Source organism: Lepeophtheirus salmonis, chromosome 10 (assembly GCF_016086655.4).
Source record: "Lepeophtheirus salmonis chromosome 10, UVic_Lsal_1.4, whole genome shotgun sequence".
Taxonomy (NCBI): domain Eukaryota; kingdom Metazoa; phylum Arthropoda; class Copepoda; order Siphonostomatoida; family Caligidae; genus Lepeophtheirus; species Lepeophtheirus salmonis.
Window position 1 is genome coordinate 2,261,826 of NC_052140.2, and position 16,972 is coordinate 2,278,797.

General features: G+C 33.1%; 1 long non-coding RNA gene across 5 annotated transcripts in view; it reads right to left on the minus strand.

Annotated features, from left to right (window-relative positions):
• The window catches only part of LOC121125155 (uncharacterized), a 207,626-nt gene that overhangs the window by 136,062 nt on the left and 54,592 nt on the right, over nt 1–16,972 (minus strand). For 2 of the 5 annotated variants that reach the window (XR_011782070.1, XR_011782071.1), the window contains exon 5: nt 4,420–4,555. The exons of the other annotated variants lie outside the window; for them this stretch is intronic. This is a non-coding gene — a long non-coding RNA (uncharacterized lncRNA). The remainder of the gene's footprint in view (nt 1–4,419; nt 4,556–16,972) is intronic. 5 annotated transcript variants of the gene reach the window in all.

Genomic DNA, 16,972 nt, shown 5'->3' on the forward strand with positions numbered 1-16,972 from the left:
CTTAATATCTTAGAACTGCGTGACTACTTGATCTAAAAAATAACAAAGTAGCAACGAGCGTGTGTTACGTTCAGTGTGTCAAAAGAGAAAGAAAAAAGATAGTATTTTTGAATTTAAATATTAAGAAAAATATATAGGTATATACTCGTATATATATATTTTTTTAAATCATGGTAGGATACCATACATAGGAAGCTAAATTGATAGTAAGAAATGATAATATTATATATTTTAAGGCAAAACAGAAGTATTTTAGTATCTGTGTTTGCAATTTCGAATATATATATATATATCTATACTTATAAATTGTATATATGACAATTTTTCTCTCTTAGAAGAAGTAGAAAATTGCCAACTAAAAAGAAAATACCAAAAGAACTTTCTTGAAGAATAGTGCGTCCTTTTGCTTCGAAACTGAAATCGCAGTTAAATAAAACTTAAGCTTTAAAAAAAATTAGAGAAACGCAACTGTTAACTTGAAGAGGTACATGGCCTTGTGTCATCGTTTTACCAAGAAAGATGTCGATTTTTGTGATAGAACAGATAATGTCATTTTATGATATTAGTGAGGTTGTTGGTAAAAGAGCCTATGGAACCACTGTGTCACTGATAACACACTAAATGAAGAGAACTTTCGCAATTACATAAAGTTCATTTAACAAAAATTAACAGTAGTTTATCATTTCAGTAGAAAACTTATTACTAGTAGAAAAGAAAAGTTCAAATTGTCTAAATAATCTTGTGACCTAATTGCACCTGTCGTTGATGCATTTACAGAAGTGAATCATTCGCTTCTGAGAAATGGTGTAGAAGTTCATGGAGACCTAGAGGGTTTACATACAAATCTTCTGGCTACATTGACTTTTAAAAGACTAATGTGGTTGCAGAGGGAAAAACAGATGAAATAGTTTAATTGATCTCCCATTCGGGAGTCAGGTAAAAAACATACAATATAAAATAAATTCCAAGATTATGTATGTTTGCATTCGTCATTGGATGTGGTAAAATCAGTAATACATCGCAGAAACGTGGATGTATCCACTCCCCAGGCATGTATGAGCTACGCAAATACTCTCCCTATTTCTCTTTGTGTTTTTATTATCTTATTGTAACATATTTATAGTATTTCAAATTATATGAAATAAATTCGGGTAATAATGATATATAAAATATCATTATTACAAAGAAAATAATATAATTACATATATAGCTATTTTACTATGCATTTTAAAAAACATTTGGATGATTTTTCATTTAGTTGAAGATGATAAAATCAGAATCTATTAAAGAATGAACAAAACAGAAAAAATTGCACACGCACCAATCGTTTTTCTTTTCTAATTGCAAAAATGTGTTTTCCTCTACCATAATCCCATCCCTAGTTAAGGAGTCATATCTCCTAGTGAACTAAAAGAAGTGTCACTAGAACCACGTCCAACTACAAGTATTCAACGCGTAGCCTTCGTTTCGCTACTTTGTTTTAAAGCTTTAAATAAGAGTGAATTCAGTTATCATCAACTTCCTCATTTTAAAAAGATAAAGGAAATTAGAGTATAACCATACCTCTTATTTCAAGTCTGAATCTTTTAAATTCGAGCTCAAATGGAGTATACAGTTTAAAATAAAACTTTGTCATAAATCTTGGTTGTATCTAAAAACATTTCCTTCTGAAGAATGAGAAATAAAAAAGGTTCAAAATCTCTTCGTAGTCAGTCAATTCATTTTCCCTTTTGGACTATTTTTATTTCATGGTAGATATTAATGAAAATCCTTGTTGTACTTAGAATAGAAGAAAAAGAGGATCAACAAGGGAGGAACTCCTCCCTTTGTCCTTACTAAATACGGTGTGAGAATTCGATAATATTTCCTTCCTTTGAACGTTGCTTGTAGCGAATCAAATGAAACGTCATGACAGCTAAGCTGCTCTTTTCCAAAACATTATTCAAATTGTCAGGGATACCACGTTAATTTTCAGCTTATTTTACAGATTTTTTAAAGATAACAAATTGATTGTATGGTAAGTACATATGTATATTGAATGTTCCTACACTAATAATAATCTACGTCAAACCATTTGTTTAGAACAAATGGTTTGACGCATTCACAATGTATTCAACACAATGGTTTAACAGCGGGTTTTTGTGTTTTATTTTTTCCTTCTCCTTGAAAAAAAAACAACACAATAATATAATCAGATAAGAAACATAAGTAATATTTATCACAGGGCAATTACATTATTGCAAATATTCTTATTACTATTTTTTATTACGAATTTGCATTTCAATTATTTTTCCCTCTACTTATTCATTTATGTATACACCTATATATCTAGCTATCTCTATCAAAAGCCTTTGTTCTAGATAATTCTCAGGTATTTGAACAAATCAGTTCATTTAATTTTAATAGTGTACAAGGTGTTGGTTTTCGTTTTGAGCATCCCAGACCGGTCTGAGAACATTATGATCTTTGTGGACCAAACTAATTCGGTCTTTTAAAGAGTTTAATCTGGATCAGTCTCAAACAAAAGTTAGATCTAGATCGTTCTTACAAAAAAAAAAAAATTGTCTGAATCGGTCTTGACCGATTATTAGGAATGAACTGTTGATGATTCCATGTGTGTTTTAAAATTGAATGGAATATGAAGTAAAATGGGCTCTATAAATCATATTTGTACAAGTCATAAATCAAAATAGGGTGAAAAAATCGGTGTATAGTTTAAGACGGAAAAAATCAGTCCACGATTTCAAAGCAATTAAATTTTGATATATAATTTAATGTTGTGGTCTGGACCAAACCACCTGTCCAAATCGATATGTAAAAAATAACTTAAAACCGAACCAAAAAAAAAATCGGTCTTGGACAGACTTTAACCCTTTACGCCCGTATATAACTAATTCGTCATACAATAAAAAAAAATACCGGACCGTGCAAAATTATTTACCGATGATGTAAATATACTTTTTAAGAGGTTTTGTGGCCACCAATCTGATTGTTTCGTATTTTTACTGTTAAAATAAACAAAAATCCTTCCTGTGAGAGCGTAACAACTTCCACACGTGAGACCATGTCCAATCAGGAAACAAAGAGGATCGAAATTGCAGCCCTCATCCCTGCCTCATAATAACATTAAGGAAAAGGTTGGGGCCCGTTGAAGACAATTTACAACGTTTCCAAGCGCTTGGAGGCTGGGGGGTGATCTCAAGCATTCCCCTGGAGCTGGCAGGAAGCCCACTGTCTCAACAAGGCAAGTAAAGGCAGTATTCAAGAGGACTCCCAACAGGTCCATTGCCGACATGGGCAGAAAGATGGGAACGTCGACATCAACTGTTTCAAGGGCATTGAAAAGGGCTGGAGGAAAGTCCCTGAGGCGTACTGAACGCCCTCTGCTAACTGAACGTCAGCAGAGAAGTCAGACTTGAGCGTGCCAAGAAAATCTTGAATGATATCAAGAGCTCATCTGGACGCATCATCATTTTTTCAGATGAGAAAACTTTTACGGTCGATCCTGTTTTCAACAGGCAAAATGACCGTGTTGTGAGCTTTGGAGATCCAACAGGAAGGCCATGAAGCCGGTATGGTTCCCCACTGGCTGAGATTAACAGCGGAGGATTATGTGAAGATTCTGGCGTCCAAGGTCCTTCCGTGGATCAAATCTATAGTCGGCAACTCTCCTTGGGTTTTTCAAAAAGATGGAGCACCCGCCCACGCTTCCAAGAAAGCTCAGGAGTGGCTCAAGGACAACATGAACTTTTGGTTTAAGAACTACTGGCCCCCTCAGAGGCCAGATCTGAACCCACTAGGCTTCCCTATCTAGGCGCACGTGGAGACCAAGGCCTGCAAAAACGACACAAGAACATAAATGCCTTAAAGGCTGCTGTCAACAAGGCCTGGGCCTCCATGGACGCCGATTACATCCAGCAAGTCTGTGGCAGCTTCAGACGTCGCTTGACCAGTGTCATTGAGTCAAATGGTGGCTACATTGATTAAACTTGATCACAAACTATTTTATTATTCTAAAAATGTATGAATAAATTGTTTCTCAAGTCATTCAAATGTCATTATTGTCCGCGATATGTTCTGAACAAAAATTGGTAAATAATTCTGCCCGGCCCGGTACATGTATCAAGAATAAATAAAGAAGTAAAGATTAATACCTTCAACCTCATCAGTTTTAGTCTTTAGAGTATTGTTAGGATTCAGAGCCATATTTCCACGATAAATGAGTATGTAGATTAAAGGTAATAACAATTGATAAAAATATTTTACGGACTTTAAGTGCACTTTTTGTTTAAATTTATATAAAGTATGGACTAAAACTTGAAGTGTATACTGTACAGTATACACCAATATTTTCTGGTTTTATATCCATTTAACGCAATATGTGTTGTGTCAACATAAAACAATCTTGAATCTCCTCACAATTACCAACAGGGTTGTTTCAGCAGCTTCTTCACAGTATTTCTCACAAGAAAAGAAAGGTGGAGCAATTTGAAATGGAGAGGCCAGTAAGAGACAGATGTCAAAGAATAACTCCAAGCAAGAACTCCATAAACTTCTAAAATTAAATAAATTATAAGAAAGATATACTGAAAGAAAAAGTTGAATCTCTTTAATTGATTCAAATGTAATTCAAGTATTTCATCATTAAATGAAACAAAATTTTGTTTATAAATTAATTTGGATTTTCATATTTCTTTTCTCTTATTACACCGTATGCGTCATAACTCCTTGTACACTTTTTATACAGATAATAATGTTTTAATTTCGCGAGAATTTCTTAAAAAGGGAGAAATAACAAAAACTTGTCTTCCTTTTAAGTGCTTATTGAAGAAATAAAATTAGCTGTAGGTCTTTTAGGAGTTCCAAAATACAGAAATGGAAAAACTTCATCAAAAAATTGTTGCGCTAATCAAGGCCGGTGACAATCCCTTTGGGATAGCACGTAACTTTGGGATCAGTAGGATCACTCTATGTATACAACGCCACGAGGCTCTACAACGAAACGAAATCCTTTGTCTATCGTCACAGGTCGGGAAGACCCAAATCGGTCTGCACAGAAACCCTCATAAGGAGTGTTAAAGGAGATTAAAGAATTATATTATACCATTAGAAAACTGTTAGAATGGTTAAGTTGTGTGAATGCTGGCGTAAAAATGCACACTCGAGTCAGCTGTCGCTAGTGTTATTGCATATTACAACAACAAAAAATTTATATCAATATATAAAAAACAACAGAATTTATATAAAAAACTTCTCAAATCAAAAGAAGCGCTAAAAAATATTAAATAAGCGCGACAGCAGCAACCTTAATCAGTCGAAATTAAGAAAAATGTTATAAAGACTCTTAAAGAGAGAAGCGTCAGACGTATCGATGGAAAAAAAATGATCATACTGAACACTGATGGGTAATAAATTGCCTACTTGCCCTCTGAACATCTTTTGACTCACGTACATATTAGGATTGGGACTTTTGTAGATAAATCAAGGGTATTTGAATGAGATAACATAGTTTAAGTACATGATTTTTGATCCATTATTATTTCAACCAGCATGGTGCCTCTTATATAGTGAGTCTGTGATACTATCAAATTACTAGTGTTGAGTTTCGGTCTAGAAATCCTAGACCCGTCTGAGATCATTTTTTTTTTTTTTTTAAGACCAAACTAATTTCGTCCATGTTCGGTAAAATTCGAGTTTGATCAATCCTTACAAAAAGAAAACGACTATTTTTTTTTCATATTCTCCTCTCCGTATCGATGGGGGTAGAGGAAGACATCTGTCAACGGTTTGATACCACCGTCTGGACCCAATTATTAGTACAGATATATCTAGAAAAAATCCCTTCAAACCAGCAAACCAATAAAAGTTACATAATTGAATATGAAAAACTTTGGACTTTGACCGTTCCCTTACTAAAAAATTGACACTGAATAATACTTGTAATACAAGCTCTAGGGGAAATTGGCATGACATCATTTTGAATTTGATTGGATGTACATATAATTATATGCATAGGACATCAAGGACAGTTGTCACACTGATTATTTTTTACTTAATTACACCAAGCTGGTTTGACATAGACTCTCCGAATTTATACATAACATAACTTCATATGTCTGCTAAATTGTTTGACTCGATTTAAAAGTTATTTCAGGAAGTGTTTTTTTCATGAATTGCATTTGAATGAAACTACTCAAATGCTACAACTTACGACCGTCTCGATAGCCAGAGACGGTTGTAACATTTAAAATATATCGAACTTTAGTTATAAATTTAAAAAATTATATTGAATAATATTTTTGTTGAGTAAAAAACAATACTTATCATTAAATAACTATACCATAAACAGGGTAGGGCAGCAAAACGTGGATTGTTAATTAATGTTTATTTTCTCATTACCATGAAAAGGTTTAGTGATTATTGTTTGATATTCTGTTTCCGCCGTCCCTTCTATATAAAAAAACTATAATACTAATATTTTCGTCATTTCATCATCATGAGCAAGCAAAAAGCAAAAATGTAGGGCATCTCATATCTCCTTGTGCCTCCATCAAGAGGGATATAAAGCACAACATGGGATTAGTTTCTTTCACAAGGACCCCAAGCCACCTTCTGAAAGAGAGCATGAAAGACAGGAGGCTCGAGAGGTGCAAGAAAATCCTCACATGGATGAAAACAAAAGGGTCAATTGTAAAAATTTATCGGGCAAGAAGATTTTCACAGTTGATCAATTCCACGACTGCCGAAACGACTGCTAGCTTGCTGAAAAAAAGAAAAGGTCCAATGGGTTTAACACAGCAAATATCCTACCTAAACAAGGACAGGAAGTCGGTCAGGAGGCCTACTCTAAAGTGCTAAGGTAAACCATCTTGCCATGGCTGAAGAACAACTACACGGAGAATAACTAATTGTGGACTCAGGACGACGCACCCTCATACAAGTCTGCCAAGTGACAAAAGTTCTGCACAGATAACATGGCTCGATCGTGGTACAAAGAGATATGTCCCTCTTCCTGACTAGATTTGATCCCACTGGACTTTTCTATATGGCGTACTTTAGAGAAGGAAACCAACAGGACCTCACACCCAAATGTGTCCTCACTGGAGTCCTCCATAGTAGTTGCATAGGACAACTTGTCGGAAGAGTTTGACATCAATTCCTGCATGGTCTTCAGGCCACGTGTAACGGCTTTTATACATAATGAAGGTTGGGATATTGAGTGACTTTTTTTTGTCTACATGTTCGTTAACATTATTTTTTTGCCTATTATTGAAAGTATAAAATTATTAATGTGTTTCTAAATCCATCTCTCGAGTCCACACTTTGCTGCCCTACCCTTTGATATTATAGATGGAATAAACTCACTGTCAAAAAAACTTTTCAGGGTACTGCTCTGCCTAGAAATATGTGAGGATATAATTGTTGCACTGGTTGAAGCTTTCTACTCTGTACTGAGCGCTACAATATCTCTAATTTATCCTCATTGAGTGAGTTTATAATTTTGATAAAGTTATACAGGTGTGCGCGTCTAAAACTAAACACTCTTTTAAATTTTACGCCATGCACATATTCGTGATTTTATTGAGTTGAAACTGTTTTATACTTCGAGGCAAGGGTCTTGACTAGTTGTAAACAAAACTCCAACAAAATCTAAATAGCAACAGGTAAACAACAGGCGATAATATGGAGAGACGTCGAGTCGCAATTTTAGAACTTTCTGCGCGGGGAAAAAACCCCAATGAAATTGCCAAGGTTCTGAACTACAGCCGCACTACTGTTTACAGCGTGGTAGCCAAAGGGACTCCTGAAGCGACCACAATATCTAAGTCAAGGCCTCGAAGGTCGGACGAAATGGTTGCTGCCATGAAAAAGTCTGTCGAGGACAAGAAAGGCAAGGTCACGGTCAGCGGCCTCTCCAGGGAGTTCAACGTCAGCAGAAAGACTATTGACGGGCTAGTAAAGAAAGACTTTGGCCTTAATGTCTACAAGAGAACCCCTCGTCAAGCCCTCAACCCGTAAAATTTAAAAGAGTGTTCAGTTTTAGACGCGCACACCTGTATCAACTGATAGTAAAAGAGTCAATCATTTAAATGATATTTGTTACAAGAAAAACAATGAAAACCCGACTGCATTGTTAGAAAATTAATGATCCAATCAACAATTCCTTTTAACCCCTCAAAAAGAGTTTTTATCCAATATCTCGAAGAAAAGACGACAAAAATTATTAACTTTGTTTTCCACAATAATTTGCCTTATATTATACAACTGTGATGTAAACTTTATGACCCATGTTTTATCCTGTTTGATAAAAAGGATTGTTACAATTGTCTCTGGTCTCACCACCCAAAGGGACTCTAAAGAAGGAGGAGGCAAGACGGTTGAAATGATAGTTAGAGTATAAAATATGTTCACTCATTCACACACCCAATCAAAAAATGACCAGGAATGGCACTTTTGTAGAGGACCAGGTGAATGAAACTGTAATGTTTCTCTGCTAAATTTACAGCCCTAGTCAAAGCATGAACATATCCCTCGTAAAAAATATAATCCCTATCAGTATTCATGGTGATATTATTTTAGTCTAGCCTACTAACTACCAAAATACAAATGGATATGTAATTAATTCAATTGCTCCTATAATGGAAGTTGATCAATTATAACTTATACTGAGATTATAATTGAAGTCATGTTTGAGGTGATAAATCATATAAAATGAGATAGTGCAAAAATAAATAAATACGAGTAAATACAATTCAATTATTATTATCAAAAAATATCTTTGGTGCCTTTGTACTTCATAATACATTTTATTATCCAACAAAAAAAAATAATATAAATATTTTCCTAATGCATTGGGTTTTTTTCATCATCATTCCATAAAGGTATGTAGTATCTAGTGTTGCAACTCAGTTCTAGATCGATCTTTTCCCCCCTCAGTTCATTTGGATACATATTTCGGTGCAAACGGTGATCTGAGAGCGTAGACCGAAATTTAATCCTTTTCAAATCATGTACATATTTTTTCCGTCTCAATGCTCATAATTTTGAAACACAACTGACATCAGCAACTATTCGCCAATAGAATCGGTCTAGACCAAATTTTGAATGAGACGATTTTTTTGTTGGGCCGATCCAGACCCAATTTTTCTTCAGAGATATATTTTCTGTTCAAATAACTCTTAAAACAGTATTACTATTATGTTAAACAAATTGGAATTTATACAAACAAAAACAAAATTATCACTACATCTATTTTTAATAAGATAAACATCATTGTTGTTGTAAATAAACTTTCTTTGTTCATTCAAATTGTTGTCTTTGGAAGAGTCTATAAAATAACTTCTGAAAGAAGACAATGTTTTTCTTAGTAATGCATTTAGAATGTATGTATAGAGGCTTGGACCCGTTCACCCATTCTTTCCGGGCATCTGTCTATTTCTGAAAGAAATCTGTGAATGAGTGCCATTTAGTTTGTTCTTTCCGTTCATTCCTGATTTTTTAATATAGGAAACGATGACCAAGTAATCAATTATTGGCCTAATTGTATTGATTTTGGAATCAACTTTTTTGCTCAGAAGATGTACTCATTTTGACGTACAATAGATGACGTCACTGAATTATTTGACGTATAGAATTTGTTCCTTTCCTGTTGATATTGACCATGTAAATTCAATTAAAATGGAGAATTCTTCGAGGTTCCGTAGTTCGTAATAGAGTAACTCCATATACACTCAACTTCCCTAGTAGGCAAAAAAGTATTGCCACTGGAGAGATGTACTCCCCTACTACAGAGTATTAGAAACGGAAAAATTAGGATTTTGGTCGGAGCTGGTAAGATTATTCATGTAGTAATACAAATTAAAAAATTACCTTTTGAACAAATGAGATATACCTTAGAAATAGGGACCCAAAAGAGGTTTTTATAAAAGGTACTTCTTAAACAAAATAAAACATAGTTTTTCTTTTTAAAAAAAAAACGTCATTCCATTAAAAATAAACTATACTTATTGATAAGGAAATCCCCTTGTTATGTTTGGGAAAATGAAAAGTCCCATATCCTTGTTTTAAAAAAGAATATCGCCTTAGCGTGGAGTGTGAAAATTAAATGTCTGAGAATTTTTTTGAAAAGATATGCAAAAATCCCAGCACTGGTCCTGCATGTAGTCGACTAAATTTGAACACGAAAAAAAATGATCATATGCTCTGCGTTTCGACAACAACAAAGGAGTAAAGAAATGAACGCTGTTCAAATATTTTCCAAATTAATTGTTCAACTTTTTCTCTTACAAGCAACTGTACTCCGACAAATCTTCAACTCCATGAGCTACTTTGTCGCATAACAATAAAATTATTCTTCAAAAATCCGGACAACTGCAACTTTTTGCATAGAAAATTCTGAAAAACTCACATATAAAAATACAGATATTTTTGAATTTCCAAGAACATTCTGTCTGATCTCATCCGTCGAATACTGTATTATAATGTTGGAAAATGATTTATTCATTTTAATGGGCTTGAAATGTACAAAAATAATAATCAGTCATCCTTAGCAAAAAAAAAATATATATATACATTGAAAATGATGCTTCATTATGCAGGTAACAAATCTACTTAAGTTCTAAAAAAGCACGATACAATGTATATTAAATTTATATAATACATAATTATATGTAAGGTTACGATATATTATGTTTAAATTCTAGTTAGGTCGAAACTAGATCAAAAAAGTTTTGTTAACCACAATGGAAGCCAAGAGAGAGGCTAAAATTAAGGAGCAGCTGAACAGCAAATCTCGGCCAGCTATCTTGAGGAACCTTCAGAGCCTGGAGGTCGATCCCATACTCATCAATAGAACCATTGAGAGGTACAAAGAGACTCAATCTATCAAGGACAGCCCCAGATAAGGCAGAACAAGGTCAAAAGGACGCTCAGAGTCGTCAAGGCAGTCAAGGTAAGGATTGTAAGAAATCCCGGGAGGAACCTCTCCAAGATGGTCTAAGATTTCAGCATGGGTGCAACAACAATTTTCTGAGCCATGAAAATTGTTTGCGGGCTTTTTTTAAACGTACTGTACGTATTCGTTTACTTCAAAGACACTTTACTTTTACAATATTCATTCAAGCTTTAGTTATTAAAAAAAAAGTGTAATTTATGTAATTATTATAGACCATTAAATCTATAACCCTGAGGATAATAAGGAGAGAGCTTTTTTTTAGTATTTGTAAATACACAATTTATATAATTCAGATAAATATAACTAATAAAATCTAACAAATAATTTATAAAAATATATTTTTATAAATTCAAAAACTATAGCTCAAAATATTTTTATAGAGACTAGGAGTATTTGAACAAGTATGAAATTTTAAAACAATATCAATAACAAATAATAAAATATATATTTGTAATAATTATAGCCAAATATTGTACGATTACAAAATATCATCAGTCTGAAGGGTTTGCTTTACATATATATATATTATTTTTTTTTTCAGTCCTGAATTAACTACAAGGTCTCACAAAAAAGATATTAAAAAAATAAACAAATTCTGAGAAAAAAATTAGTTATAGGTATCCACCGGTGTCAGGAAGAAATGACAGAAGAAAAATGACAAGGGAAAAAAAAGAAAATTGACTATGTGGCAAAATTATTTTAAGATGATATAATTAATACCTATCACCAATATGATTTATATTAAGATAAAGAAAAATAAATAAAATCGACAGCAGTTCGAATGGAAGAAGGTTTAATCACTTACATTTAATTTTCTAAAACTATTATCACTCTTCATTTATTCTGTATGAGAGAACAATACGTATAAAGTAATGACTAGGGCGCGAAAGACAAAGTGTCAAACTGAGGAATTGTTAATGATTAATAACTTAAATTCTTTGCTAGACTTTGAATAGAATTCATGATCCATATCTGAATATTTCCTGTCTATATAATTGCTAGATACTGATGTGATATAAAGTATGAATATCAGCAGGTTAATATAAAATGATATGTAAATATGTATTAATGCTTTGGGGGGAAAAAAAGACAAGTCTGATCTAAGTCCTTGAAGTAAATTCATAACCAATGATCGAATCATACCTTGGCACAGTTGCACGGAAATTAAGTATTCAGAAGAAATTTGAGAAAGCCTCCGTAAGAAAATTAAATATTAAAAAGGATGCCGACAATGAGCAAATTGGAAATGGAAAATGAATCACTCATGGAGTGGATTATAAAATGTAGAAATAAAAAGTCAAGAATCTACAATGGCAATTATGAAAATGAGGATTGAAGAACAAAAACAAGCTCGAGATGAAAAAATACAGTCCATAAAGAAAAGGTTCGAAAACTTTTTAATCATAGGTGAAGTAAGGATGATGAGAAGATCACACAAGAAAGACCATTAGCAAGTATCAGAGAAGTAAAAATTCACAATAGCCCAAGATCGAAGAAGATATGGAATTCATAGAATTATCAATTGGAGAGTAGTCTATAGCAATTTTCTAGCAATTCTATAAAATAAATTATGGTACCTATAGATAATCACGTAAAAAAACAACCAAATATGGAATTAGAGCGAATAAAATTAGTGGAAAGAATGAAAAATAAGATGAACAATCCAATTCATTCAATGCTTCATTATGTTTTGAAGCTAAAAACGCTCTATTACATGAGATGACGTTTGATGTTTGGATGCCAAATTTAATTATACTGGGGATCCGAAACGAAGATACAAAGAAATTCTTATTAATTAAATCACTTGAGTTATCAGGACGAATTTCGATCTGCTCAGTGAAGAGAAAGGAAAAGTTCCGTAAGGGCATTGGCTAAAATATCATTACTATTAAAATCTAATATAAAGAAACAAAATTTATAAGAGATAAGAAGTCTTATTGTGGAGGTAAGAATCATGGAAAGCAAGGGAAATGTCCAACATATGGAAAGAAGTGTAATCAATGTAAAAGTATACGACATTATGAAAGAATTTGCAAGTCTAAAATATACAATAAACGATTCGCTGCAATTAAAAGTAAATAGAGATGCACATGAACTCAGAGTAAGAAGGTCCAAGAAATTTCGAGTAAGATCGAATTGAGGAGGGAGATGCTGTGATACCAAGTATGAATATCAACATAAGAAAGTATAAAGGATATGTAAATATATATTAATACGTTGAATAAAGAAATTAGTCTGCTCTATGTGCTTGAGGTAAATTAATTGCTTAGGATCGAATTATAACAGATAAACAATGGTGTTTGTGTTTATTCCTTCATTTCGAATTTAATGAAACGTCATGACCTTTTAGCTACTCTCCTCCAAGACATTCTTGAAATACTAGGTGTGGCTACGTTAATTTTCGATTTCTTTTTTTTAATCCACCGGTAAGTAAAATTGTTTTCAACTATGAATATGACTACTCTAGGAACACGTTTTTTATCATTTATCTGCCATTCCATAGAGTCGAATTCTTCATTGATCCGCTTCCTTTAAAAACACCAAGAGTTCAATGGATACTACCAGACTACAAGGCACAGCTGACCCAGAATATATTGCGCCATATAACTAATACCTATGTGGAGCACCTTAGAGATTTGCTCGATTTTATATCCATCCTAGGCCTCGGATTGGTGGCCACCGGCAAATCGAATATATCATATTCATTATTAAAACATTTTCAAAAATTTAATAATATGTTTTTTTTTTTTTTTTCAAAACAAAATCTTTAGTAACCCAAAAAGGCTCAATTGCATGTATTTTTTTAAGTTTTTAAGGTGTGTGGTTTGCCTTAGATGCAAAATTTAATTCAAATCGCTATCGTATAAATGACATAAGTAAGCATGTATTCAACCCGTATAAAAATGTGTCCCATCAACATAAAAGCAAACATGAATGATTTTTCTTAAAAGTTGAGTGAAGATTACATTTGTATTCTATTTAACAATTTGTGGGTGCTGTAAATTGCAGTTGAAATAGACAAAATTGATCGTCACATTAACAAAATGAAAAATCGAGGATTTTTTTCTTAAGGGACCATATTGGGGCAATATAAGTCTCTTAAGTCAAATATAGGTTCCAAACTATAGGCTTAATTACGGAGTATCTTAACTCATCCCAGTTGTTTGAATACAAAGGCCCTATAGTTATTTTCTTGATTTTTGTTCTAGATTGTCACTCCTTAGGTTTTTTTTCTCAAATTCAGAATAAGAACAGGAGAAGTAGAACATATTTTTTAAAACTGTAGTATCTTAGTCTACATATATTTGAAGTAAATGGTACGATAGGACAAAAGCAGTCTTGAACAAAAAAAAAATGAAGAAATGAAGGATTTCAAATTTATCATTTCTACTTCATAAATGGCTCAAGAAAATGTTTCATAAGACATATTTCGCTCCATTATGGTCTTAAGTTATAAATTTCTGGGATAGCTTACGATGTATGGAATGTTTGTGTTACATATAGATAGTCTAGAGACTTCATTTGATTTATGAGACTTTATTTGCCTTTAATATACCTCAATACATAGTGCCTTTCAAATCTCTACATAGGACATATCATACTTTTTAATTAACAACGGGAATTTTGCAATATTTAGAATATTTTATTAATAGTGAACAATTTGCAAATGTAATCCGCCTCCCTTGGTTGAAAAAAGTCAATCAGAATATTTTATTAATATAAATTGAAGACAATTAATTAGCAAATGCAAATGTAATCCATAAACAAGCATTTTTTAAATCTCTTAGCCAAGATCTACACCCAAAAATAGTCAAACATTCTGATTTTGTCTCCCTCGATAAACAGCGCTCATATACGTACAATTGTTTTTAAAGGTTCTATATTTTTTATTCATATTAGACAATGTATAGTATGGAGAATTTGAATCTTTAATATGGTTCGTCAACTATTGCTCTTAGGTTTTCTCTAAGAATTAGATCTCCACTTACCAATGCATTGACAATAATGGCTTTGGCACTCAAAACAGCAAAATACAATGCCCAATTTTCTACACTTTCTCGTCTAAGGTATTAATGTTTTCCCTCTCCTTACTTAGATAAAGAAATTCAATAAAAAGAGACACTAAAGGGCACTCAACAAACGCATGCAATGTAGTATTAAAAAACTTTCAAAAGTCTTTGCAAGGATCGTAGTAAACTATACAGTCCGTGGAAATCTGGAATTGAGACGAAAATTATTTTTCTTCCACAACTCCACACAAAGCATTCCTGATCGTTTTAGGCCAAGACTCGAACAGTTTCAATTTTCTGATAAATTTTGGCATTTATTTTGTCCGATAAATCAGCCCATGAAGGCGAAATCCTCATTTTTAAGTGACAGTGCCCTGGATGTAAATGAGATCTTGCAGATTTTGTAAGGGAAACCCGATATGCTCCATTATTTAACAGGGAGTTTGTGGTGGGGTTCAAGTCATGAAGAGTAATTATATAATATGTTATTACTTCCATTTCCAAGTCCCTAGGATTTTCTATACTCTTAAAAAAATATCTTTTGCATTCAGGCGATATCCACTGTTGACGTAACAATCCCCGTGTCACATAATTCTTTGTACAGCTTCCCAAGTTTGATAGATTGAGTAAAAAAAACTATTTGATTGGGCAGAGATAAGCATAATATAAGAATATATACTTGAACTACTTACAGTCGATCTCCATTCAAAATTGGGTTTATTGGACATATAAATTAAAATTTATATATATATTTTTAGTAAAAACTCTCTCAAGAGTACCAACCCGCCACCCAGATGTTTTCCAAGTCTTTTAAGTGGTGGAATGTAAGACTTGTGAAAAAGACACGCAAGCCATTTTCTCTCCTCTTTGATTGCCAAACCTACCAATAATGGTAGAGCTGATGCCATGTACTGGACTAAAGGAATTATAAATGTATTATAAAAGTCAATACGCGTCTGGAGATTCAAATTTCGAAGAAAGATATTGTTTCATATATTAAAGCCATAAGTGTGACACAATTTGAATCAGATTCCCCTTGACTTTCATAGTCAATGCCCAATAAAGTAGTTTTTCCTTTGTTAGTACAACCCACAAGCATTGATCCTATAACTGGACTCCATTCACCTAATGCCAGAATACTCGTTTTTCTTTGATTAATTTCTAACCCAGACTTCTTTTTAAATTCCTTGAAAAAACAAAAATTCCCTCAATTCCCCTAATAATTTGGGTATATAGCTTCTATAAACAACGTATTTATCGTTGGCGTATAGATAAATTATATGGGGTGTGTCATCAAATAAAATACCAGAGCCACCATACTTTTGCTTAATTTTTATGGCTGATTTTTCTATGGCCATAACAAAAATAGACGAGCAGTCGGACAATCCTTGACGACAGCTTCTATTTAACATTATCAGATTACTTTTTTCTCCATCTATATTAATTGTAGAGGTCCCTTTAAAAAGTAAAGATTGAACAGGGTTGTAAAATCGCTTGGGAAGAAATTTAGTTGTACCATGGAGAATGTGGTCATGATTTACTGTATCAAATGCCATACGAAAATCAACGGCAATAAGGGATCGCACTTTGGATATTTCGAGGGACATCTGACACCTTTCTTCCTTTTAGGAAACCTTCCTAGTCTTCTTATTCAATATTGGCTGAATCTGATCGGCAATTACTCCAGATGAAATTCGATATGTTTCATTTAGCACTGTTATCGGCCTCCAGTCACCAATGTCAGTCACATCTCCCTTTTTTTTTTTATTAATACAATTCTTCCTTCTATGATTGATCTATGAAGCTTTCCATAGATTTACCAACACATAGTAAATATGGAACAATCATATATTTAAACAGAGAATAAACTTTTCCTCCTATTCAATCAGGACCAGGAGCTTTGTTGTCCTTAAAGTTATTTTTAATACAGTTCAATGTTATTTCAGAAAAAAGCGTAGACTTTTTACAATATTTAGGAAACCGAATTCTCTGCCCACCCATCGTGGCC